We start from the raw sequence: 6,118 nt of genomic DNA, 5'->3' as shown, positions 1-6,118 counted from the left end.
TAAAATGTGTCAGTGAGTAATTAATACACCTGTGCACCTGCTGGGTTACCTGCAAAACATGCACTGTGTGGGGTCCTGAGGACCGAGTTTGAGAACCTCTGCCCTAGATAAAGGTTTCCTCCTTCTGCTTTTATATACAAAAATGTGTGACAGCAGAACTCTGAATACAGCAGCAGGTAGGCAGAGAGCGCAGGACAGGCTGCAGCCAGGTAGTAATAGCAGCAGCACATCACAATAATAAGCCACAGTCAGGATTCAGGACTCAGGACAGAGACTTGTGAGTGACGTGCCTAGGGAGTGAGAAACGCCCCCAGCCCCTCCCACTGAGCCAGCAGCAGCAGCAGCAGCAGCAGCAGAAAGACTGCGTCCTACCAATCAGGAGCTGCCTGTGTCTAGCCAATGGGCATGAGGTAAGACGTCACGACCCGGGTGTGTATATCTGCACGCTGCAGCAGGAAGGAAGCGTATTGATATGTAGGTAAAGGGGTGTATTTATGGTGTATCACATCCGCGCCCCGTCTTCCAGCGCCCCTATACCGGCCACCAGCACATCGCTTCTCTTATCTCTGCTGCTGATAGCATACCCGTCCCACGTACACAGCTCTGATCCAAATACACGGAGCAGGGAGTAGTAGTAATGTGTGGCCATCCTAGTCCTAATAATAAGGGTACAGGTCAGATGTATTGTGCGCTGTATTGCAATGATGCCTGTAGGTAGGTAGTAGCTTTAAGGACAGGGTATTTAGGTGGGAAACTATGTTTTTAGGCATGTGTCAATGGAAGAGAAGAGCCTGTAGCTTTCCTACATGGGGGCATATTTAGGCCGGCCAGACCCCAAACCTGGCAGTGAGGTTATCGCATAATCGATTACTTTACTTCTACACATCGCAGGGTCCAGCCTTCTGCATGTGTTTTCCTAAACCCTCATGGCGAATCTTTGGGTCTAGTTACTAAGGGGTCTATTCATGCAGCAGTGAAAAGCCCTGTTTCTCTATCGTCCTAGTGGATGCTGGGGTTCCTGAAAGGACCATGGGGAATAGCGGCTCCGCAGGAGACAGGGCACAAAAGTAAAGCTTTCCGATCAGGTGGTGTGCACTGGCTCCTCCCCCTATGACTCTCCTCCAAGCCAGTTAGATTTTTGTGCCCGGCCGAGAAGGGTGCAATCTAGGTGGCTCTCCTAAAGAGCTGCTTAGAGAAAGTTTAGCTTAGGTTTTTTATTTTACAGTGAGTCCTGCTGGCAACAGGATCACTGCAACGAGGGACTTAGGGGAGAAGAAGTGAACTCACCTGCGTGCAGGATGGATTGGCTTCTTGGCTACTGGACATCAGCTCCAGAGGGACGATCACAGGTACAGCCTGGATGGTCACCGGAGCCTCGCCGCCGGCCCCCTTGCAGATGCTGAAACATGAAGAGGTCCAGAATCGGCGGCAGAAGACTCCTCAGTCTTCTAAAGGTAGCGCACAGCACTGCAGCTGTGCGCCATTTTCCTCTCAGCACACTTCACACGGCAGTCACTGAGGGTGCAGGGCGCTGGGAGGGGAGCGCCCTGGGAGGCAAATGAAAACCTATTTGGCTAAGAAATACCTCACATATAGCCTCCGGGGCTATATGGAGATATTTAACCCCTGCCAGAATACACTAAAGAGCGGGAGACGAGCCTGCCGGAAAAGGGGCGGGGCCTATCTCCTCAGCACACAGCGCCATTTTCCTTACACAGCTCCGCTGGTCAGGACGGCTCCCAGGTCTCTCCCCTGCACTGCACTACAGAAACAGGGTAAAAAAGAGAGGGGGGGCAAAATAGTGGCAAAAATTATATTATAAAAGCAGCTATACAGGGAGCACTTATTATAAGGCTATCCCTGTCATATATAGCGCTTTTGGTGTGTGCTGGCAAACTCTCCCTCTGTCTCCCCAAAGGGCTAGTGGGGTCCTGTCTTCGTTAAGAGCATTCCCTGTGTGTCTGCTGTGTGTCGGTACGTGTGTGTCGACATGTATGAGGACGATATTGGTGTGGAGGCGGAGCAATTGCCAAATATGGGGATGTCACCTCCTAGGGGGTCGACACCAGAATGGATGCCTTTATTTATGGAATTACGGGATAGTGTCAACACGCTAAAGCAGTCGTTTGTCGACATGAGACGGCCGGACAATCAGTTAGTGCCTGTCCAGGCGCCTCAAACACCGTCAGGGGCTGTAAAACGCCCTTTGCCTCAGTCGGTCGACACAGACCCAGACACAGGCACTGATTCCAGTGGCGACGGTGACGAATCAACCGTATTTTCCAGTAGGGCCACACGTTATATGATTTTGGCAATGAAGGAGGCGTTACATTTAGCTGATACTACTGGTACCACTAAACAGGGTATTATGTGGGGTGTGAAAAAACTACCTATAGTTTTTCCTGAATCAGAAGAACTAAATGATGTATGTGATGAAGCGTGGGTTGCCCCCGATAAAAAGATGCTAATTTCAAAGAAGTTATTAGCTTTATACCCTTTCCCGTCAGAGGTTAGGGCGCGCTGGGAAACACCTCCTAGGGTGGATAAGGCGCTCACACGCTTATCTAAACAAGTGGCGTTACCCTCTCCTGAGACGGCCGCACTTAAAGATCCAACAGATAGGAGGATGGAAAATATCCAAAAAAGTATATACACACATACAGGTGTTATACTACGACCAGCTATAGCGTCAGCCTGGATGTGCAGTGCTGGAGTAGTTTGGTCAGAGTCCCTGATTGAAAATATTGATACCCTGGATAGGGACAATGTTTTACTGTCTTTAGAGCAAATAAAGGATGCATTTCTTTATATGCGTGATGCACAGAGGGATATCTGCACACTGGCATCACGGGTAAGTGCTATGTCCATTTCGGCCAGAAGAAGTTTATGGACGCGACAGTGGTCAGGCGATGCGGACTCAAAACGGCATATGGAAGTTTTGCCGTATAAAGGGGAGGAGTTATTTGGAGTCGGTCTATCAGATTTGGTGGCCACGGCTACAGCCGGGAAATCCACCTTTTTACCTCAAGCTACTCCCCAACAGAAAAAGACACCGACTTTTCAACCGCAGCCCTTTCGTTCCTTTAAAAACAAGAGAGCAAAGGGATATTCATATCTGCCACGAGGCAGAGGAAGGGGGAAGAGACACCAACAGGCAGCTCCTTCCCAGGAACAGAAGCCCTCCCCCGCTTCTACAAAAGCCTCAGCATGACGCTGGGGCTTCTCAAGCGGACTCGGGGGCGGTGGGCGGTCGTCTCAAGCATTTCAGCGCGCAGTGGGCTCACTCGCAGGTAGATACCTGGATCCTGCAGATAATATCTCAGGGGTACAGGTTGGAACTAGAGACAGATCCGCCTCGCCGTTTCCTGAAGTCTGCTTTACCAACGTCCCCCTCCGAAAGGGAGACGGTTTTGGAAGCCATTCACAAGCTGTACTCTCAGCAGGTGATAGTCAAGGTACCTCTTCTACAACAGGGAAAGGGGTATTATTCCACTCTATTTGTGGTACCGAAGCCGGACGGCTCGGTAAGACCTATTCTAAATCTGAAGTCCTTGAACCTGTACATAAAGAAGTTCAAGTTCAAAATGGAGTCACTCAGAGCAGTGATAGCGAACCTGGAAGAAGGGGACTTTATGGTGTCCTTGGACATCAAGGATGCGTACCTCCACGTTCCAATTTACCCCTCACACCAGGGGTACCTCAGGTTCGTTGTACAAAACTGTCACTATCAGTTTCAGACGCTGCCGTTCGGATTGTCCACGGCACCTCGGGTCTTTACAAAGGTAATGGCCGAGATGATGATTCTTCTTCGAAGAAAAGGCGTATTAATTATCCCATACTTGGACGATCTCCTAATAAGGGCAAGGTCCAGAGAACAGCTAGAGAGGGGATTAGCACTGTCTCAAGAAGTGCTAAAACAGCACGGCTGGATTCTGAATATTCCAAAATCCCAGTTAATGCCGACAACTCGTCTGCTGTTCCTAGGGATGATTCTGGACACGGTTCAGAAAAAGGTTTTTCTCCCGGAGGAAAAAGCCAAGGAGTTGTCCGAGCTTGTCAGGAACCTCCTAAAACCAGGAAAGGTGTCTGTACATCAATGCACAAGAGTCCTGGGAAAAATGGTGGCTTCTTACGAAGCAATTCCATTCGGCAGATTCCATGCACGAATTTTCCAGAGGGATCTGTTAGACAAATGGTCAGGGTCGCATCTTCAGATGCACCAGCGGATAACCCTGTCTCCAAGGACAAGGGTATCTCTTCTGTGGTGGTTGCAGAGTGCTCATCTATTGGAGGGCCGCAGATTCGGCATACAGGATTGGATCCTGGTGACCACGGACGCCAGCCTGAGAGGCTGGGGAGCAGTCACACAAGGAAGAAACTTCCAGGGAGTGTGGACGAGCCTGGAAACGTCTCTTCACATAAACATTCTGGAACTAAGAGCAATCTACAATGCTCTAAGCCAGGCAGAACCTCTGCTTCAAGGAAAACCGGTGTTGATCCAGTCGGACAACATCACGGCAGTCGCCCATGTGAACAGACAGGGCGGCACAAGAAGCAGGAGTGCAATGGCAGAAGCTGCAAGGATTCTTCGCTGGGCAGAGAATCATCTGATAGCACTGTCAGCAGTGTTCATCCCGGGAGTGGACAACTGGGAAGCAGACTTCCTCAGCAGACACGACCTTCACCCGGGAGAGTGGGGACTTCATCCGGAAGTCTTCCACATGCTGGTAACCCGTTGGGAAAGACCAATGGTGGACATGATGGCGTCTCGCCTCAACAAAAAACTGGACAGGTATTGCGCCAGGTCAAGAGATCCGCAGGCAATAGCTGTGGACGCGCTGGTAACGCCTTGGGTGTACCAGTCGGTGTATGTGTTTCCTCCTCTGCCTCTCATACCAAAAGTATTGAGAATTATACGGCAAAGAGGCGTAAGAACGATACTAGTGGTTCCGGATTGGCCAAGAAGGACTTGGTACCCGGAACTTCAAGAGATGATCACGGAAGATCCGTGGCCTCTACCTCTAAGGAGGGACTTGCTTCAGCAGGGTCCCTGTCTGTTTCAAGACTTACCGCGGCTGCGTTTGACGGCATGGCGGTTGAATGCCGGATCCTAAAGGAAAAAGGCATGCCGGAAGAAGTCATTCCTACTTTGATTAAAGCAAGGAAGGAAGTAACCGTGCAACACTATCACCGCATTTGGCGAAGATATGTTGCGTGGTGCGAGGATCGGAGTGCTCCGACGGAGGAATTTCAACTGGGTCGATTCCTACATTTCCTGCAATCAGGATTGTCTATGGGTCTCAAATTGGGATCTATTAAGGTTCAAATTTCGGCCCTGTCGATTTTCTTTCAAAAAGAATTGGCTTCAGTTCCTGAAGTCCAGACTTTTGTTAAGGGAGTGCTGCATATACAGCCTCCTGTGGTGCCTCCAGTGGCACCGTGGGATCTCAATGTGGTTTTGGAATTTCTAAAATCTCATTGGTTTGAACCACTAAAAAAGGTGGATTTAAAATATCTCACATGGAAAGTGACCATGTTACTAGCCCTGGCTTCGGCCAGGAGAGTGTCAGAACTGGCGGCTTTATCTTACAAAAGCCCATATCTGATTTTCCATTCGGACAGGGCAGAACTGCGGACTCGTCCGCATTTTCTCCCTAAGGTGGTGTCAGCATTTCATCTGAACCAGCCTATTGTAGTGCCTGCGGCTACAAGTGACTTGGAGGACTCCAAGTTACTGGACGTTGTCAGAGCATTAAAAATATATATTGCAAGGACAGCTGGAGTCAGAAAATCTGACTCGTTGTTTATATTGTATGCACCCAACAAGATGGATGCTCCTGCGTCTAAGCAGACGATTGCTCGTTGGATCTGTAGCACAATCCAACTTGCACATTCTGTGGCAGGCCTGCCACAGCCTAAATCTGTAAAGGCCCACTCCACAAGGAAGGTGGGCTCATCTTGGGCGGCTGCCCGAGGGGTCTCGGCATTACAACTTTGCCGAGCAGCTACGTGGTCAGGGGAGAACACGTTTGTAAAATGTTACAAATTTGATACTCTGGCTAAGGAGGACCTGGAGTTCTCTCATTCGGTGCTGCAGAGTCATCCGCACTCTCCCGCC

General features: G+C 49.9%; 1 protein-coding gene across 2 annotated transcripts in view; it reads left to right on the top strand.

The window, feature by feature from the left end:
• Positions 1-391: 391 nt before the first annotated feature.
• KDM8 (lysine demethylase 8) overlaps positions 392-6,118 on the top strand; it is a 49,881-nt gene continuing 44,154 nt past the window's right edge. Inside the window, exon 1 of one of the 2 annotated variants that reach the window (XM_063934634.1) lies at positions 392-474. The gene's annotated coding sequence lies outside the window, so the exon portion shown is untranslated. The other variant, XM_063934633.1, reaches the window with a different exon arrangement.

The sequence above is a fragment of the Pseudophryne corroboree genome, chromosome 7 (assembly GCF_028390025.1).
Source record: "Pseudophryne corroboree isolate aPseCor3 chromosome 7, aPseCor3.hap2, whole genome shotgun sequence".
Lineage (NCBI taxonomy): Eukaryota > Metazoa > Chordata > Amphibia > Anura > Myobatrachidae > Pseudophryne > Pseudophryne corroboree.
The sequence above is the reverse complement of the archived record's forward strand: the minus strand, read 5'-3'. Positions and strand labels throughout refer to the sequence as shown.